Source organism: Thermobia domestica, chromosome 11, assembly GCF_964235325.1.
Source record: "Thermobia domestica chromosome 11, izTheDome1.hap1.1, whole genome shotgun sequence".
Taxonomy (NCBI): Eukaryota; Metazoa; Arthropoda; class Insecta; order Zygentoma; family Lepismatidae; genus Thermobia; species Thermobia domestica.
In genome coordinates this window covers 232,000,743-232,021,252 of record NC_137464.1, presented here as the reverse complement: position 1 = coordinate 232,021,252, position 20,510 = coordinate 232,000,743, and the positions used below count along the sequence as shown (strand labels likewise).

General features: G+C 36.6%; 1 protein-coding gene across 1 annotated transcript in view; it reads right to left on the bottom strand.

The window, feature by feature from the left end:
• The window catches only part of LOC145663771 (innexin inx2-like), a 40,228-nt gene extending 28,901 nt beyond the window's left edge, over window positions 1-11,327 (bottom strand). The window contains exons 1-2 of the mRNA XM_081729859.1: window positions 11,191-11,327; window positions 8,489-8,606 (exon numbers count right to left, since the gene is read on the bottom strand). The gene's annotated coding sequence lies outside the window, so the exon portion shown is untranslated. The remainder of the gene's footprint in view (window positions 1-8,488; window positions 8,607-11,190) is intronic.
• Between the last annotated feature and the right edge of the window lie 9,183 nt (window positions 11,328-20,510).

The following is a 20,510-nucleotide window of genomic DNA, read 5'->3' as shown; positions in this document are numbered from 1 at the left end:
ACACCCTGTAGTTAAGGTGAAATAAAATAAAGATCTTGGATTCAAGTGCAAATCTGGAGCTCCGATGGCTCACTGGTAGAGTGTTCACCTTTGAATTTTGTGGTGGACAAACACCGCGCCAAGTGAATTTTGTGGTGGACAAACACCGTGGGCACGGGTATTCTCGGGGTTCTCCCATTTCTTTCCACTTTTTTCATTCCACCACTTCATTTCTCATCATCATTGTCGTCTTTAGCCCAGTCCGCATAAATGTAAGGCGTGAAATTTAAAGATTTCATTTCATTTCATTTCAAGCGTAACTCCAGGCTTGATGCACTTTCATATTTATGACTTAATCACCAACGAGCATAAAATACATGGTTTATATTAGAAGCTTTATAGTCAACGTCGTTTGCTAAGTACTGGTATAAAAATATCCGTCCGGAGCAAGTTTAACGTCCGTTTCAGCAGCGAGACTATGAGGCATGGACCTACTGATTAACGTGGAATCCCTCCGAACCACATGGGCTTACGCCAGAAATTGAACCCAGGTCTCCCACACCAGAGTTGAGTGTTGTCTACCAGAACGAGACGAGAGAGAAAATAACGTTTTCTCGTCTCGTCTCGTAAAGATTGTAGACATTACGCCTCGTCTCGATTCACGAATATTCTTTTTCATCTCATTTTGTAAATTTATGTACAAAATTTATCTATTTTTTCTTTCAGTTTCATCTAGAAATTATCCAAATTCTGCGTCAAATGAGATCCACGAAGGGTGTGGTATAACATGGTTTAAACTTGAACTACTATTGGAGCATATTGTGCAATGATTTGAGTATCTTTAGACGTTGGTAAATGCCTTTCATTGTGTTCGTTCAATCACTTCTATCAATTTATTTATTTATTTATTTTAGTATTAATCATGTAACACTAAGTGTTTGAGAACTAACACTTGGGTGGACTACTGTTGCTTACAAGACTTTAAAATTTCTCGCCTCGAAACTGAGATGCTGCCATATTTCTCATCTTGGCTCTAATATCAGAATGGTACACCACGTCTCGTGAGCAATGCCACGTTGTAAAAACTAGAATTGCCTACATGGTAAGAGCTTAGACTGTCTAGTGTCGAAAATGTATTCCGAAATGTCTCGAAAAGTGTTTCCCTCTCTTTGTCTCGTATCGTGGACAACCCTAGTTTCATAGACAACCCTAGTGTAAAAAGCTTAACACTAAAGTAGACGAAATACAGGATGGCCCAAAAGTATGTATACACCCCTCCATTGATCAAGTATAACATTGAAACATTCTAGCTTATGAGTTTATTTGCTTTGGCTTTCTGAGCTTAAGATATAAGTGAGAAAACATTAAGAACAAATAATAAAGAAACTCAGTCTCCTTGATGGATAACAATAAGAAATGATATAAAAAGCAATGAGTTGGGTCACTACGGGACTGTATACCTACTTTTGGGCCACACTGTATAAAGAAGTTAGTTTATGCAATAATAGAGGAATTTTCGTTATGCTGTTTGGGTCCCGTGAAGTTTGATATCTTTCAAACTTCGTCTCAGACTTTAAAGCTTCGGAAGCACTGCTCTTAGATGCTATGTAAACGTCTAAGTATAGAAACAAAGTAGTTCATAATTTTCCAGCTAAAGCTTGTGTACTTGAAGTATAAAAACAAAGTAGTTCATAATTTTCCAGCTAAAGCTTGTGTACTTGAAGGTGCGATGAAACAATAGAGAGTTACAGTCTTGTGAATGTCAGAGCCAAATTGTGAAATTTAGAAAAAAAAAATGATAAACATTGAAAATGAAATGTTTGTTACGAAGATATTTCTCGAACCCCAATTATCTTTGATTTATTGTTCAGAAGTTATTCTTTTCTAATAAGGCAGGCCTTCGCGTAATACCATATGGACGTGTTCCCAAACTTAGGGAGAAATTCGAAACATTTTCCTGAAAAGGTCTTGTTTCAATTTGAGCGTCCCTTTCTGGGATCATAGCTTCAGATACCTACATGAAGCGTACCTCAGAAAATAATAAATATTCTAGGCTATGTATTTGCCTAATTTCATTGAAGTACTAATGCGTGTTACAAACTTCTGTTTAAAAATTATTTGAAGCCAAAAGTGAATCTAAATTTTAGGAGAAAAGTGTAGCTTATGTGAAGTTTCTAACACCGCTGGATAACACAACTGAAGAGAGTTATCTGACAATTTTGAGTTTTTAGAAATGAAACTATTATTTTACACTTATTTTTGATCTAATTTGGTTTGATTTAAGCACCCCGTTCAGCAACGAGGCTATACGAGACGTGGACCTACAACTTAACGTGGAATCCGAATCAGATTTGCTCCCACAGGGAATCGAACTCGTGTGTTCCAAGGCAAACGCACACACACACTAACCACTTAGCCACGGAATTTTATTGTACACTTATTTAAGATGTGTTTGACATCAACCAGAGACTGATAGAACTCGGATAACTTTCTATAAACAGGTCTTCTTGATAGTAATAGTAGTATATATATATTGTCAGTTGAGAACTAGAGGAAACACAGTGGCAGGGACGTAGAGGACCAAACTCGCAGGTACTGGAAGGTATGGGGCCAAGTCCCAATAAATTGTCATTGGCCCGATAATCTGTAATGTATCATTATATTACTATAGAGAAAAATTAAACGTGGTCCTATAATTTTTTTATGTGCCCCCCTAACTTCCTTATGGCCTCCTACTCTTTTGTGGCTGGTTGCGAGCCTCAGCAGGTCATGTTTCCTGCAACTTCGAAACCGAAACAAGTAAAAATTAGTGTCTTCATTGTAATTTGATACGTTGCCACGCAGGGCGTATTCGCTAACCAGTGAGAGCACTCGGTCGAAAAAGTGTTAAAGCTTTTTCAGTCCAGCTATCCTGAGTGAGGTATTCCTGGGTTTCCTCTCATTCACACCAGGCAAATGCTGGGATGGTACCTAACAAACAGGTCCCAGGCCGCTTCCTTCCATCCCCACTCCTTTCTTCCTTCTCTTTCCTCGTATTACGCGATTGCCGAGGGACGTCATCCCTCATATACGGGTCGGGCTAACGTGGCCTTAGATACTGAAAAGTCCAGAAATCTAATTCCTTCCTTCCTTTACGTAAATTGTCTAAAACGTAAATTTATGCAGAGCTTAGACACTACCTGAAACATATTTCTTTCTACATGTCTGTACACTGGAATAGTGGGATTTCAACTCCTCTAGAATTGAAAAGGCCTAATGGGAAGAACATATCTATTTTAAAGCATTGAAATCAATTGCACCTTCCGTAGCTTAGTTGCTAACGCTTTCGCCTTTGGTGCGACTGGTCCCGGGTTCGATTCTCGGTGGCGGCACTCGGTCGAAAAAGTGTGAAAAGCCTTTTCAGGCCAGCCACCCTAAATGAGGTTTTCCTGGATTTTCCTCATACATACCACACTGCAAAGAATACAGAAACTACTTTCACATAAAGGGGAGGATTGTACACGTTACCGACACTCTTTGAACACCCCCACATGACACATATTCACCCCTTGTAGATACTGTGTTGTCCAAGTATGTCCCAGATGTATGTACAAAATGTGCAAAATGTATGTCATTACTTTGTTTTCCAACTGTTTGCCGAGAAGAAGTATTTCAAATACGTATGTCATAATAGGTACAGTTTTCGGAGAATGAACGCTTTTGGACACGCGAAGCGCACTTTATAAAAACACACTTGATATATTTCCCCCTCTTTATCTGCACTAAAAGTGATTCAATGTTGTTTTATTTTTTACAGTGTAGGCAAATGCCGGGACGGTACCTAACATATAGGTTTCAGGCCGCTTTCTTCCTTCCTTCCCCAATCCTTTGTTCCTTCCCTTTCCCCGATAGTGTGCTTGCAGAAGGACGTCATCCCTCAAATGTAACGGGCTAACATGGAAATTGACGCCGAAAGCCCAGAAATCTTAATGCTAAATCCTAAATCAATTGTACAGTCACGAACATTAATAAATGGAGGTTGAAGCCATTATTTCTTATGGCTCCAACCTCCATTTATTAATGTTCGTGACTGTACCTTCCATTCTGACAGTTGAAACACCAGATTAAATGTGATATTACAATAAAAAATCCAATATCTTATCTTAAAATCACTTTTTACATACAAAACAAACACGTATTTTGCATTTTGGATTGTTTGTTTTGCATGCCGCATTTTAGTGTGGCGCGCATCAGCTAAAAAAGGTGCTTCCGCCGGTATGTTAAAATTCTATGGCTTGAAGCTAAGGGAATAAAAATATTAGCTGTTGGACACAACAATTAGTATACTAAAAAAGTTTCTTTTGTTTCAAGTTAGAAAACTTTAACTTTTACTGCTGTGACTTCCCTCACGAGCCACCCCTACATCATTATGGAGCAAAATAGATAGAGAGAGAGAGATAAGCGGATTCCTGCAACCGATTAAGCCTCCAAAGAATACATTTCATGTTCATCTTTCCTTCTCTACTAAAACCGGAAGTGGTAGAAATTCACGAATACTTCCTGTTTCAAAGTTGATCTACGTAGAGCAAACAAGATTATAGAAAAATGCGTTCTAAGAATAAGTACCGTCTTACCTTTCATTCCTCTACTGATTCTAGGAGTGAAAAAAAGTATTAACCATTATTAACAATTAACCGCTAAAAATATCAACGTTCTTCGCTTATATTCCATCGACCGAAAGAGATTGACGACAACTCTCCGGGAATTATGGTACAAATAAGTAGAAGTGCCAGTTATACACTGTGAAAGAGTTTGGTTTATATAGCGCGATATTTCCTCAATTGATATTGAAACCAAAAGTAGTAAATTGATCTAAAAACCGCTTCTCGTCATATATTACTACTTCTCTCTACAGCAAGCAACGCTGAAATCGGAAGTAATTTATTTCTTTCACTCCTAGATTCAATAGAGGAATGAAAGGTAAGATGGTACTTATTCTTAGAACACTTTTTTTCTATAATCTTGTTTGCTTTACGTAGATCAACTTTGAAACAGGAAGTATTCGTGGATTTCTACCACTTCCGGTTTCAGTAAAGAAGGAAAGATGAACATGAAATATATTCTTTGGAGGCTTAATCGGTTGCAGGAATCTGTTTATCTCTATCTCTATCTATTTTGCTCTATAATGATGTAGGGGTGGCTCGTGAGGGAAGTCACAGCAGTAAAAGTTAAAGTTTTCTAACTTGAAACAAAAAAAAAACTTTTTTTTTAGTATGCTAATTGTTGTGTCCAACAGCTAATATTTTTATCCCCTTAGCTCCAAGCCATAGAATTTTAACATTCCGGTGGAAGCGCCTGTTTCAGTTATACGAGCTGACGCGCGCCACACTGAATGCGGCATGTAAAACAAATAATCCAAACTGCAAAATACGTGTTTCTTTGTATGTAAAAAGCGATTTTAAGATAAGCTATTAGGTTCTTTATTGTAATATCACATTTAATCTGGTGTTCCAACTGTCAGAATGGAAGGTACAATTGATTTAGGATTTAGTGTTTAGATTTCTGGGTTTTCGGAGTCGATGGCCACGTTAGCCTGTTACGTTTGAGGGACGACGTCCTGCGAGCACACTATCGGAGAAACGGAAGGAAGGAAGGAAGCGGCCTGAAACCTATATGTTAGGTACCACCCCGGCATTTGCCTGCATTGTAAAAAATAAAACACAGATAACGAGGGGGAAATATATCAAGTGTGCTTCGCGTGCCCAAAAGTGTTTATTCTCCGCAAAACTGTACCTAGTACGACATACGTATTTAAAACACTTCTTCTCGGCAAACAGTTCGAAAACAAAGTGATGACATCAGGGGTAAAAATGGATCTGAAAAAGTAGGGGGACTGTAGGTAGCGGCATGACGTCACGTCGTTCCCTTGCCTATCTTTGCCTATTGTAATTTCTTAGGAGCCGGGGAGACGCCATACTTACATTTTGGAAGTGAGGAACGGCGTTCCCCGCACTTTTACCCCTGGATGATATACATGTTGCACATTTTGTACATACATCTGGGACATACTTGGACAACACAGTATCTACAAGAAGGTGAATATGTGTCATCTGGGGGTGTTCAAAGAGTGTCGGTAATGTATACAGTGCTCTACTGTGTCTAAAAGTAGTTTCTGCATTTTTTGCAGTGTGGTTTGTATGAGGAAAATCCATGAAAACCTCATTTAGGGTGGCTGGCATGAAAAAGCTTTTCACACTTTTTCGACCGAGTACCGCCATCGAGAATTGAACCTGGAGCCGGTCGCACCGAAGGCAAGAGCGTTAGCGACTAGGCTACACGGAGCCATGAAAAGTACAATTAATTTAACAAAAAAGAAAATGTGCTTTAATTTCACATTAAATAAACGAGATGTAAATTTTCAGAGAAAGAAAAGAAAGAAAAAAGAAAAAGAAAGAAAAAAGAAACAAATCCTAAAAAGGTACTCACATCTCTTCAGTGTGTTGGATTCATCACCGCATTTTATTAAACTATTAATTACAATTTGATTATTACTTTTCACCTGCATATTCGCAATTATTATTTCATTTTCCACCCAGAAGTGTAGCTAGGATTTGTTTTGGGGCTTGGGGAATCCAACAGTGGTTTCATTACTCTCTCTATTTGGTTACATGCTTTTTAAAATATCTCTTCCTATTAGGACTTTTCAATTCGAGAGGGGTTCAAATTTACCCCTGGGTACGCCACTATTTTTAGTGTACGGACATGTAGAAAGAAATATATTTCAGGTAGTGTCTAAGTTCTGCATGAATTTGCGTTTTAGATGACATATGTAAAATGATCTATCAAATTAAGGAAGGAATTAGGAATTAGATTTCTGGACTTTTCAGTATCTAAGGCCATGTTATCTCCTCCCGTATATGAGGGATAACGCCCCTCGGTGATCGCGTAGTACGAGGAAAGAGAAGGAAGAAAGGAGTGGGGATGGAAGGAAGCGGCCTGGGACCTGTTTGTTAGGTACCATCCCAGGGATTTGCCTGGTGTGAATGAGGGGAAACCCAGGAATACCTCACTCAGGATAGCTGGACTGAAAAAGCTTTAATACTTTTTCGACCGAGTGCTCTCACTGGTTAGCGAATACGCCTCGCGTGACAATGTATCAAATTACAGTGAAGACACTAATTTTTACTTGTTTCGGTTTCGAAGTCGCAGGAAACATGAGCTGCTGAGGCCCGCAGCCAGCCACAAAAGGCCATGAAGAAATTACAGGACCACGTTTAATTTTTCTCTATAGTAATATAATGATACATTACTGATTATCGGGCCAAGGACAATTTATTGCGACTTGGTCCCATACCTCCCAGTACCTGTGAGTTTGGTGCTCTACGTCCCAGTCACTGTGTTTCCTTTAGTTCTCAACTGAGAGTATGTATACTACTAGGACCTACTATTGACGCGAAAAGCAAAGAAGAATATTTAAAAAATAATAAGAATTATCTAGATATAGTTGCATGATCAGGCTAGTGACGCAGTGACTTCTGCAAAAATCAAATCACCCATTTTTAGTGCTCGAATATTACTGACAATTGGAGTACAGATGGCAGCGACCAGATGAGTGCGAGGTGGGACTATAATGAATTAGGAATTCTTAAAGTAATAAGATGTTCCGTTAAAGGTCTTTCGTGCATATTGAAAAAAAAAAGCCGCACTTGTGACTTCCCTCAAGAACCACCTTTGGACCAATGGCAACAGCAGCAATAAAGATAATTCGTATGCCTTAACAAAATAAGACTAATATTTCAGGGAGGTATTCGAATCTTTCTACGATACTTACTTGCAGAAATGTTTCCTGCACGGAGAGGAAACGTCAACTCTTTTTCCTTGATAAACTTAAATCTCAAAAATAGTCTTAAGGCGGATCACTAGGTATTCTCTGTGATATGCTAAACGCTGCTTGAATAGTGCGGCGTTGCCAGATAGTGTCGAGTGTTTACTGATGCCAGGTGATAATAAAAATTAATCATGGAATTCTGCTTGGATACTTACTGGAGAAATTAGTTTTCGACCCTTACCGCAGTTTCGCTTCTTGAACTGCAACGCTAGAATCCAGGAATTTTGTTATAGTGACTACCACAGTAAACGTACAAATTTGGCAACAGCGCATTATGGCGTTCTGCGCAAGTTTCATCTCAAAATCTATTTCCTTAAATGTAAATTAATATTTATATAAAATGAGAAAAGTAACACGAGAAATGGTCAAACAATAAATCTATTTCGTAATAAGATCGTTACTTTAAAGTACTTTAAACATACAAATAAACATTTCATAAAACTGAGCACTTCTTTTAAGATCAAACAGCAAGTTCCATCTTGTGTGCTCATTCTTTGTTACCATTTACGATATCAGAAGACCCAACCAAATGAATCAGTCTCTTGTGGTGTAGCTGAAGCATAACTCTATCTTATAGTACAATATTTATAATATGTAATGTTTCATTATGCAATATTTAATGGAATGAGCTAAAATACGTACTGACTTCCGGATGGTGATCCGCCTTGATTGAGACGCCTGAATCCAGAACGAACTAACTACGTATCCGTGCTAAGGGAAATTAGCCCTTATGTAAGCAGTGGGAACTAGACACAATCTGCTAAAAAAATAAAAAGAAAAGAAAAATGAATAATATTATATATAAAGATAGTTTGCCTTTGTCATTTTGGATCCACTTTAAACACAAAGACAAATTGAGGGAGGTGAGCGCAACAATGGTCTAAAGGGCCGGATTTAGCATTTTGGCGCCCCTAGGCCCAATAAATTTTTCCGCCCCTAGTCTGGTTAAAGTTACTTTCCTAAAAACCTTTATTAAAAAATTATATGAGGCCTATATGTTAATTGCTTAAACACCACTCCACGATGCAATTTTATCATTGAAAGTTTTTTGAGGAATTTACTTGGTTCTGGGCTTAACAAAATACAGTTAATGTATTAACAAAAGATTGGTGAACTTTACCAACAATTATTTGTTCCAATGAACTTCAAAATCAGAATGCTTTATTAGCGTGATTTTTTTAATCTATTCAAAAAATATGTCAAGTTATGGCTATTTATTTTATTTTTTTTCTCTCGGCCGTGCGCCCCCTGGGACCTTGCGCCCATAGGCATGGGCCTACCAGGCCTATTGGGAAATCCGGCCCTGATGGTCTAATCCACATTTTAAAAAAAATATTGTCCAAAATTATTGTCGCATGTCTATAAATATGTTGTTGTAGGAGTGTAATTTGATAAGGAATTCGCCCGGTATTTCTTATAATGTTAGTTATGTGTATAATCGGCAAAGATATGTATGTGGCATATTTTAATGTAAAAAAAAAAAAAACACTAAATAAGAACAATGAAACAAAAATAAAACTTTCTTGTCCATTTAGCAACATTTTGTTTTACTCACTCTAATTTTCGTATTTATAATTCTTTTCCTATGAAATTTACCACAAATATACATTTCCCGATTATACACATAGTATCAGTATTAAAAGTACCCTGAAAAATCATTATCAAATTATATTCTTACAAGAAGACAGTTATAGATATGCGACAATCATGTTGGACATGAGTGTACATATATATATATATATACTTAGGGTCCCAGGTTCGATCCCAGCCCCCGCCAAGTGAACTTTGTGGTGGACAAACACCGTGCTCGTGGGTTTTCTCGGGGTTCTCCCGTTTGCTCCCACTTTCTTCATTCCACCATTTTCACTCATATCTCATCATCACCGTCTCCTTTAGCCTAACCGGCATAGCCGTGGGTTGAAAAACTCACAGATTTCATTTCATATTTCATATATATATATATATATATATATATATATATATATATATATATATATATATATATATATGTGTGTGTGTGTGAGTGTGTGTGTGTGTGTGTTGTACAAAAAACACATGTGTTTAACTTATTTTTTCTCCATTTTTAAAAATGTGAGTTAGACCACTGTTGCGCTCACCCCCTTAACTGTAATAATTCTGTATTATACTCAATTATACTATTATCATTCGCACTGTCTGAAACTGGAGTGCATTAATTACATTTTTCGGTTTCTGACTTTAAGCATCAAATTGTTTGAGTTTCACGTATTTCACACTGAACCTTTTGTCACATCGAACTGTTTTAAGTGTAAAAATTAACACAATAGTCACGTGAAACGTATTTCTCAATGCAAGTAGTTCTGGTTCTATAACTGCTACTATTCCTAAGCACGAGAAAAAAAACGGTACTTCACTCTAGCTTCAAACAGCTCAAATATCAAGGAAGACGCATGACAAATTAAATGAAAGTTTGGTGTTTAATGTAAAACATTTCGCATTATTTCACGTGAATTAAGTGTTCTTCTCCCAGTCCTTTACGAATGAAATGCAATTTCTAGTTTTATGACCCTTCATTAGGTCCTTTAGGCGAAGAGATCTTCATGATTAATGAAAACCAATGATTATGAAAGAATTGGTCGAATGAAAATGCTGGAGGACATGAGAGAACTATGAGAAAACCAATGGACGCGATTTTGTCCACTACGAACGGTTCTGGAATTTCACACACCACCAATCTTTTATGAATTTCGATCTGAAATAGTAGTTCATGTACTATAAGGAAGCTATTTACAGATTTATCATATTGAAACAGCCAATAACCTAATCAATTTTAGCAGAATGCTCGTTTTTCGTAAGTGATGAATAAAGTTTGTTGAAAATATATCAAAGACATAATACCTCTTTTACTGGCTTCAAAATACGTATTTCACTGGTGTTACGACAATGTTCACACATGTTTTACCTATTAGGAGCCACATTTCGTTAGCATTACCGTTAGTCTAGCATACAAAGGGAATATTTACACAAAATTTCAAAAATGTACATCTAATGGCAGTTTTTCTGGTCTGTTTTCCGGTCTAGAAAACGCTATGATAGTTTTTCTGGTGTAAGATATCTAATAGTTCCCAGAATAGTTTTCATCTTACAAGACAGTTCGTGATTAAACATTTCAACACTTAATATGTCCTATGAATTCCTGCTTTTCGTTCCTGAATATTATTTAATCTCCTTTACAAGGACTTGCATATCAATAAGTAAAAGAATGGAAAGAACACTCACTTATGTAATATGTCAACGGCCAACAACTTCTAAATATCTAAAAAAAAATATACTGAATACAGAAAATTAAATATAGTTGCACTTACCAGCTCGTACTGCACCGCGAAATAAAATGGCTCCACTCAGCACGTGCTTCACCACGAAACAAAATGGCTGCACTATGATATCACGTCCACAGCCCGCTATCTCCAAGAAGACCTGCTGCTCGCATCGGACGCTTCAATCTAACTAAGAGACGACGACGCTAGAGCCACTATGCTATTCAGGATAACACAAAGCCCGCGAACGTTTAACGGACAAACACGAACACGTCATTGAGACGTATGAGAGGGGCGTAGACGTGTTGTTTTCTCGATGTAATTTCCCGCTCTTTTCACATCAAGACATTGGTGTTTGTTAGACGAGCATTGCTATTGCGTCATCTAGCTAAGGTTATTAAGGTTTAAAAAAATAGCATCAAAGTGAGTAATCTATAAAATCAATACAACACCTGATATTTTTAATAAAAAAAATACTCCCATGTATACTTTGAATCTTGTTTAGTGTTCGTAGGTTTCCTTAAGAAAATTCCCTCCAACTGATATAAAATTTTCCCTTTTTTAAATCAATTTTTTCCTAGTTGTTGAATATCCAATTCCTGTGTGTCAGTGTTGCCACAGTCCTAGCTCCAGAGTAGGCTGAAAAATAGTACCAAATTGAAACAAAAGAACTGAATTGATGATTTCTTTACAACTGTAATACATGGCTCTATAACACGAAACTAAAAGAGGTAAAGTTCTAGAACATCCATTCTCTCCCTCTTCCAAGAGTCCAAATCAGGAGAGTGCTCTTTTTAAAAACAACCAAATAGGACGACCCCGAACAACCGTGGAATCGATGAAACTTTTACTACGACACGTAAATTATAGACTTAATTGAGCACACCTTAATCTTCTTCAGAATATTTAACACTTGATCCAACGTGTGTGTGCTTCTTCTTCGTCTCCTTTTTATGATTTCAAGCTAAAATTTGCACCACTATGCTTCTTTCTCATCTCCTTCATGGCGACGAGGATGCGCTCATTTAGCATTATTTGTTTTCCAGTATAGTTCGAATTACGAATTTTCTACACAAAGTTCGGGGCGTTGTGCGGTGCAACGTCGCAGAATGAATGTTCAGCACATTTTTTTAAAGAGTCCAACACAATATGGGTAACGTGAGGTGTAGGAAAAGTCTTACTTGACACCTTTGAAAATGTGACAAGTATTTGTTAAATGGTGCTGAATTGGGTAGATTTGTACCAAGTTTTTCACAAAAGGGGCTAAAAATGTCAGCGTGGTACCAACGGGCCGATGAATGACAAAAAGGGCTTAATTTGGTACAATAGTACCAAGTGTGGTAACACTGTTATGTGGTAAGATTAATTTAACCATATTAAAGAAAGTGTCAACTACATTTATTTTATACATTTGCTATTTTGCTTCTATTGTTTTTACTGTTTGCGTGTGTTTTAACAAAAAATACACACAAATATATCCAGATAACAATGGATGCAAATTATGCTACTTTGAACATACACAGCGGAACAAATCTGTCTTCAACAGAAGGGGGGACTGGTAAAACCATTCCCTTAATCTTCTTTATTTTTTTAAAGCGATGTTCAAAATATTTATGAAATTGGGAAACAATGCACTGGAGGATCAGGGGAGCAGAGTTGTCTTCAACATTGGGAGGCGGGCAGATTTGAAGCTTATTCTGAGGGGACATCAATTTCATTTCACTTTCCTTCGTGGCAATCGGTCACAAGTCATAACATTTCTCCCTCAGAAAACGCATTTCAAATCGGATTATTGGGGGAGACAGTCCTCCCTGTTCCAAGATTGGATGTGTTATGTCCCCCTCATGCTCCCGAGATTTGCGCCAGTGAACACACACACACACACACACACACACACACACACATGCGTACACAGACATACAAACTATTGATATTGTATTGGCTTATTTCTGAAGAACAAAGAAAAAAAATTAAGGATTTATGTTGGCCAATAAATCAGTGAGAGACTTTCCCTGGATTTTTAAGTTCTATCCAAAAATTCTTTTTTTCCCTTTCTGCTAAATTTACCTACAAAGTTTCCTTAGATTAGGGAAATTTCCTTCAAACTAGCAACACTGATCTTGCACCACTACAAATTTACCTAGTCTGTTCCCATATAAGCAGGGGATGGAAATGGAATTCCAGAACTAATGGGACAAACGGTCATTAGTTGATAGACTACAGTTTGATAGGGGTATGTCACAAGAACACAAACTTAAGGAGACGGGGGCGCAAGCAAACTTTCATGGGCCACCATTTAAAGCGTCACCATTTGATACAGAACAAACACTAATCAAAATTGAAATCACCGATTATTACAATACAATATCTGAAATATTCTTTAATATAAATACCACAAAAGATATAAATTTTATTGATGAAATCTCAACACGAAAATCTACAGCAGGTAGAGGTAAAGTGGATCTGAAAAAGGAAAGGGGACTGTAGGTAGCGGCATGATCTCACGCCGTCCCCCTGTCTATCTTTGCCTATTGTAAATTTTTAGGAACTTGGGGGACGTCGTACATATTTTTGGAGGTGGGAGGACGCCTTACCCCTACATTCCCCCTCATTTTTACCCCGGACAGCAGGGTAAAATAAACTACATCCCACGTAATAAATATATCCCGTGGCTTCTGTTTATCAGCCCTGCAAAATTCATTTTGGGTTTTATTGTTCAGTATCATATGGCTCTACAAACGAGTGCCTATCCATGATTTAGGGGATTAGCGGGGCCGCAGTTTTAAAAGTCCACACAAACGTAATTTACAAGGAAACCTATCCAACTCCTCTACGAGTATCGCATTGAAATTTGCACAAGTGGAAGGACATATTGAAAGATGGAAATATGGTTACTCTTATGATTCGCAACATTGTCGAACCGGAAGTAGAATGATCGTTCCACCATAGCCCCTGAAAGTATGTACTCTGGTCATACACGCCAGAATGTGATACACTGGAACCTGTTTTCTCACGAAGACAAATATTGCGAACTCAAGATGATAACAGTCGGTGGTGATTGGAATCTCTAGTACGTCATTGATGCGAACCGATGTCAAATGGAACACGATACGATATACCGAACGTAAGTTCCAGATGAACACGTTTACCCGCTGGAGAAAAGGGACACGCTGAAATCACAACACAAAAATGGCTTTCTATAATAATAATAATAATAATAATAATAATAATAATAATAATAATAATAATAATAATAATAATAATAATAATAATAATAATAATAATAATAATAATAATAAGTAGTAGTAGTAGTAGTAGTAGTAGCATGATTAGTATTAGTAATATAAGCAGTATAATGAGTAAAAATAATAATAATAAGACAACGAATGTATTATTGAGCCCGTTCAGTAACGAAGGACTTCGGCCTGTCTTGAGTATCCTCTAGCACTGCTATAAAGGTTTTAGAATCTAGAGACAACCATACCCCAGCCGAGATTCAAAGTCAGGACCCTTGAGTCGCTGGCTTGACGTCTCAAACCACACGAACTCACAACACAAAAATGGCTTTCTATAATAATAATAATAATAATAATAATAATAATAATAATAATAATAATAATAATAATAATAATAATAATAATAATAATAATTAGTAGTAGTAGTAGTAGTAGTAGTAGTAGTAGTAGCATGATTAGTATTAGTAATATGAGCAGTATAATGAGTAAAAATAATAATAATAAGACAACGAATGTATTATTGAGCCCGTTCAGTAACGAAGGACTTCGGCCTGTCTTGAGTATCCTCTAGCACTGCTATAAAGGTTTTAGAATCTAGAGACAACCATACCCCAGCCGAGATTCAAAGTCAGGACCCTTGAGTCGCTGGCTTGACGTCTCAAACCACACGAACTCACAACACAAAAATGGCTTTCTATAATAATAATAATAATAATAATAATAATAATAATAATAATAATAATTAGTAGTAGTAGTAGTAGCATGATTAGTATTAGTAATATGAGCAGTATAATGAGTAAAAATAATAATAATAAGACAACGAATGTATTATTGAGCCCGTTCAGTAACGAAGGACTTCGGCCTGTCTTGAGTATCCTCTAGCACTGCTATAAAGGTTTTAGAATCCAGAGACAACCATACCCCAGCCGAGATTCAAAGACAGGATCCTTGAGTCGCTGGCTTGACGTCTCAAACCACACGAACTCGAGGTCTGCAAGAAGAAGAAATAGTATAGGACAGAGTTTCTCAACCTGAGGGTCGCGAAGATAAACGAAAGAGAGAAATATAATTAGAATCTGATACCGAAAATCATTTTTAAATAATTATTCTGACAGACAATTTTTATTTGTATACGTACTGTTCAGAACAACAAAAAATTGGTCTACTAAACATTTTGAACAGGTGCAGAGTTGGTTAAAAATCAATTTAAATGAAAGAGGTACGATATGAAACTAATGAGAACTGTATATTAAAATACCAGAAGAATACAATTGCATTTTATTTTTTTATGATATTTTATTTTTATAGGGAGTTATGAAGTTGTAAAATTTTCAAACGGCCTCCATTTTGAAACAGTATGAAGATCGGATTCGATGTTTGTAATACAAATGAACGGACCAAATTTGGTTTTAATCTGTTCACTTTATAGGAAGTTACTGTATCCACTGCATACAAGAAATACTATATTCTACTATTATAGAAATAGATGTATGTAGTGAGACCTCTGCAATTGTTATATTGAAAATTCGACACAAGCTTATTACAAGCCAGAAATTATAAGGGGATCGCCGGCAAGAGGATGTGATAATATGGAGTCGTGATCGGAATTAGGTTAAGAATACTGGTATATGATAATAATAATAATAATAATAATAATAATAATAATAATAATAATAATAATAATAATAATAATAATAATAATAATAATAATAATAATAATTATTATTATTATTATTATTATTATTATTATTATTATTATTATTATTATTATTTCTTATTGCCGACCTCGGGTCCGTGTTGGTTGAGGAGTCAAGCCAGCGTTCATGAGTCCCGACTTCGAATCCCGGCTGGGGTATGGTTGTTTGTGGGTTTTAAAATTTTTATAGCAGTTCTAGAGGACACTCAAGACAGGCCGAGATCATTCGTTACTTAACAGGCCCAATAATATAGCCTATTTCTTGTCTTCTCCTTATTATTATTTTTACTCATCATATTACTCATATTATTAATACTAATCATACTACTACTACTACTACTACAACAACTACTACTACTATTACCAATAATAATAATAATAATAATAATAATAATAATAATAATAATAATAATAATAATAATAATAATAATAATAATAATAATAATAATAATAATAATCATAGAAAGCCATTTTTGTGTTGTGGTTTCAGCGTGTCCCTTTTCTCCAGCGGGTAAACGTGTTCGTTTAGAACTTACGATCGTTGTATCGTATTGTGTTCCATTTGACATCGGTTCTCATCAATGACGTACTAGAGATCCCAATCACCACCGACTGTTTTCATCTTGAGTTTGCAATATTTGTCTCCGTGAGAAAACACAGTGTATCACATTCTGGCGTGTATGACCAGAGTACATAACTTTCAGGGGCTATGGTGGAACGATCATTCTACTTCCGGTTCGACGACATTGCGAATCATAAGAGTAAGCATATTTTCATCTTTCAATATGTCCTTCCACTTGTGCAAGTTTCAGTGCGATACTCGTCGAGGAGTTGGAGAGCTTTCCTTGTTAGAATCTCCCGACGATGAAACAAAGGTGCATCTAGAAGGCAAAAGCTCGGGGGGGGGGGACGGGAGGGGCCAGAGCATAGACTATGATAGGTAAATCATGGGTTTACTATAAACTTTCAAAAATATATAAATAATAGCTTATAGGTTATATTATTTGTGCCGGCCACAGACTAGATCCACTACTGCGTTCAAATCTGTGGAACACAGGCTCTACTCAGGAGCTCGGCTACCAAATAAAGATTCCTTTATTGCTTTAATAATGGGCTACTCGCCCACTAACTTGGTTAGACCCACCAGTAATTATACAGAAATAAAGTACGACATATACCCTACAATGCGACTCTGTCTCTGGCCGAGCTTGGACACGAGTGAAATCCTAGCGAGCTTTATTCCCTAGATGATGGGTTACTTGACCACCAAATTTGGTTCAGACCTGGCCAGTAGTCATGGAAAAATAATGTATCACATACAACTTGATCCGACCCTTGGCTGTCTATAGCCGAACTCCACCTATAAATATAGCGAGTTTTATTCCCTTGGACGATAGGCTGCTTCCCACCAAATTTAGTTTAGCTCCGGCCAGTAGTTACTGAGAAATAAAGTACCACACACAAGGCTAGCAGAGTGCATCTGTGGCCAAGCCTGGCCGCCAATTATAGCGATCTTAATTCCAAGCCAGTAGCCAGACCAAAAATGTATAGGGGGGTGGGTTGGTGGTGGAAGTTAGGCGGGTCCGATCCAACCATATTATAGTTCATCACCATACTATAGTTCATTTGCAAGCCTACCGTGAACATTTTAGTGGGAGCCAGTAAAAATTTAGGGGGCCGGCCCTGAGTGGATACGGGCCTGTTTTATTCCTTAGATGGGCTATTTGCTAATCTAATTTGGTTCATATCCGGCAAGTAGTTACCGAGAAATAAAGTACCGTATACACACACACACACGAATAGCTGGAGTGAAACTATAAGCTACCGCGTGTGTTTATGCCGAAAGCTATAAATTTTGAAAAAGGAAATCAAGTATTTTAAATAGTATTCGAAAAATCTTCAACTGATTAACGCTGTTTTGTGATCTTAATCACTTCGTTGAAAACCGTTTCCTTATGTTCTAAAGTAAAACAAAACGAAACAAAAATTAAATTAAAAGTTCTTCCTATGTCCACATTTTCCTGTGATTCTAATTGCTTGTCCTTCCTTCTTTCTCTTTCTTTCTTGAACATTTTACTAATAGGACGCCATACCTTTGGGTATCCCCTCATGTCCACCCCCCCCCGCATATAAGATCATCAGGGATAAAGGCTAAAAAAGACTATAACTCTCGAGAATTTCCACGACATATTTCTCTCCTTTAAATTGAAAAATGATGCAGTGAAACTGTTTCAAATAACACATTCAAGTGCTTAAGCACAGTAACACGTATCTGAAATGTGCCCGATGATGCACTTTGTAGCATGTTTCTCCGATTTTTTTTTTTTTTTCTTGTTTGAATGATGATTCGCTTGAATAATATATGCATTTTACTGATATATTGAACTTCTTACAATTACATTAAGCACTAAAGCTTGAAGTTCTTGTTAGACATTGTAACAATACTACCTTAACCCTTAATTGGTGACGTGAGGTTCCACGGACACCGAACACCTTTTTTTCTTCTCAATCTAGCAGACGATTGACTTCGAATACGTGCCACACCCAGTATCTTTCTCGCTCGCAATTGGCTATAAGTAGGTGTAGAGTTCGGATGTCTAAGCGTCACTGTTACGTTTCCTTGCAGTTAGTGGAGTCCCAGGGACCATACTTCACTAATTGTGTTACTATTTTGTGTGAGGAGAGTGTCCATGAGTTGAGTTGATTTTGAGTTTTAACGTCCCCTTGAGCAGCGAGGCTATATGAGACGGGACTTACTGATCAACGTGGTATCCGAACCATATGAGCTCTTGTCGGGAATCGAACCCAGGTCTCCGACGCCAAAGGCGCGTACGCTAACCGCTTAGCCACGAAGGAGCTCGGCAGTGTTCACATTTTATACATTTTGAAAAAAAAATATTAACTTTTTCTCGTACAATATGGTTGACAAACCTGGCCCATCTAGTGTGCATGTATATAATTCTGAATTTACAGAAAAAAAGTTAATTACATGTTTCATGTCAGAAAGTGACAGTGATGCAGTGAAAAGTAAGGTAGAACAAACCTTTGCAAAATTGGCGAAACTAATATATACTTCAAAAATTTCACACATTTGTAAATGCCTTGCCTTCCATTGACAATAGTTTTGAGAAGTTCGTTTATTATAATTTCCATATCAGTGTCAGGGTCGCCATATATAAAGATATCTTTATTTACATTAGGAAACTTATACCAGACTGGTTTGAGCATGTTATATCCATGCATATTGCTATATTTCTTTTTAATATCTATAGTGCGTTATGTCCTATAGCTACAATGTATAATTAAAACAAGCTTCTCTTTCAAAAGTAATTGTGCTCCATTTTATTTTTAATGATTAATAAGGTGCCCCAGGGACCTCACACTAACACCTCACTAATTATGCACTAAAATTTCACTACACCAGTTGCGGGTTAAATTCTTGATGTTTCCTTACGAAGTATCTAAGAACAATGTTTTTCTCCGCCTTAGTTTTCAAAATGTGAATTTCGAAATTTGTGCAAATGTATTAAAATTGTATTTTCCGAGCATCAAACTAGAAAAATGCAAAAAAAAAAAAAGAAAAGAAAAGAAAAAGAAAAAGAAAAAAGAAAAAGAAAAGAAAAGAAAAAAGAACACCAAATGGTTTCTGTCTATACAACGGTTCTACAGAAACTTTTCCTTTTCCGTCTACGTCCGTCACATTCCATTTACCCCCTTCCTAAATGTATTATTTTATTATTATTATTATTATTATTATTATTATTATTATTATTATTATTATTATTATTATTATTATTATTATTATTATTATTATTATTATTATTATGTTGTTGTTGTTGTTGTTGTTGTTGTTGTTGTTGTTGTTGTTGTTGAGTATTTGCACCACAGTAGACGTCAGTTAAGATTTTGTTCATGTTTCTCTGCGTTAGTTATAATTATTTACGAAAATGTAAATTCCAGAACTAGTTCAGTGATTTCTACTTTCCAGAAGATTCGTTCGAAGAACTGGTTGTCACTGGTTGATCGCAAACTGGACTTTTTTTTTCTCGTAGCTCATAGCTCTTATTCAACTAAAGTTTATCGCTACATGGACGAGGTGGAATCCATTTTGTTTCCGAGGCGGAATTCCACAAAATTACTGCAACATGCGTGTTTTCAGTTAACTAATGATAAGCAATGAGAATTTGCACAAAATCAATAATCTGAGTTTTTATCGCTAAAATTTGGGATAATAAAATACATACCCGATAGCTGCATAAAAATTCAGATTATAAATTATGTGCAAATTTTCATTGCTTGTTATTAATTAACCTAAAACACACCTGTTGGCAGTAATATTACGACAACAGTGTTGGCAGGGGCCACGTTTCTGTCAAAATACACCCATTTTACAGACTTGCATTAAATAGTCTTTTGACATGGCAACACTGCATGAA